Source organism: Silurus meridionalis, chromosome 17, assembly GCF_014805685.1.
Source record: "Silurus meridionalis isolate SWU-2019-XX chromosome 17, ASM1480568v1, whole genome shotgun sequence".
Lineage (NCBI taxonomy): Eukaryota > Metazoa > Chordata > Actinopteri > Siluriformes > Siluridae > Silurus > Silurus meridionalis.
The window spans coordinates 9,751,136-9,752,599 of record NC_060900.1 but is presented as its reverse complement, the minus strand read 5'-3'; positions in this window follow the sequence as shown (position 1 = coordinate 9,752,599).

Sequence of the window (1,464 nt, the reverse complement as noted above, 5' to 3'; positions counted from 1 at the left end):
AGAGTTTAGAAATGTTTCAGCATGGCCAGAAAGCTTTATCTTGCCATCACTACTATTTTCTAAATAACTTAGGTCTGTTTTTTTTTTTTTTTTTTTTTTTTATGTAACCAAGACTGTGATTTGTAAACCACAGCGATCTTAGATATAAAAAACAATTTTATAATGTGATAAAGAAACGAATCCATATAACTGGTTTGAATTATTCCTCAGACCATTGTGATCTAATGCTGTGGTCTCCACTCACAGATTTAGTTCCTACCTGCAGCTTTAGTTCCCATTTACTGTTTGACATGAAAAAAAAGAAGCAAACATATAAATATGGTTTTACTTCTGAATAGAGGAATGATAACTAATAAGCGTGGAAGGAAGTAGCAAAAATAGCTCGTGCCTTTGTTCCTATCCCATTTGTGTACGTTGTAGTTTGTGTGTTAGTTTTTTGTCTGATTCAGGTCAAACCATATGCTCCAGACCACCACCTTTTGCACAGTTGGTGTTGGTGTTGACTGTTTATTATTTTGGCCTGTGCTAACCTCAAGCAATAACTGCATTGTATATATTTTTTTACAGTATATCATATCATTTGTAGCCTATATACCTATATTTCACACTTCACCATTCTGTTATCCGTCCTAATTCTAGACTGAGGTGTAACAGCTGTATAGAATCCTGATGTCAGTTTAGCTATGATTCAGAAAAAGAGAACACTGATGAAAAGAAAAGATGTTTAACTGGTGCCTTGTCTGCGTTTTTGATTGGTCAAAGAGAGAAGGAAAGTCAGATGATTTATGCTTTTCGTACTGGATCATCTGGTATTGGGTGTTTATTATTTTGGCCTGTGCTGGCCTAAAGCAATAAATGCAATGAATATATTCTTCCTATGGTACATCTAATAAATATATCATCTGTGCCATTGTTATCATTTACCCATATTTCACGCTTCACCCTTTTGTTATCATTCCTAATCCTATAAAGGTATGCATATGTTTTTATTACTGCTGAATAAAGGCATCATGACTAATAAAGCATTGAAGGAAGTAGCAAAGATAGTTGGTGCTCACGTGCTGCTAGAGTATAGCTAGCATGTTTAGATCATGCAAAAGGAACGTTAATGCTAGGCCTGGTATGTAACATGCAAATGTAAAATTATTAAAAAATTATGGGGGAAAAAAATCGTATAATGTGCTTGTAGTAAAAACACACGTTCGCTACTTTCTTTTTAGCAATGGAATTAAACAAAAAAGTTATTGACGATAGGGGGCGCTGCACGTCTTGAAGAGAAAGAGATTTGATTGGAAGAATGAGAATCGAGAGAACTCACGCATGCTCTCTAAATTCTAGATCTGCAGATTCGGGAATACAACTTGTCGTAATTACGACTTTCGCGAGTGGGACATTTTTAACGTGTGAGGGAAGTCGCGCTCGTGCCTCTTCTCCTCCCCCTCCTCCTCCTCCTCCTCCTCTTTC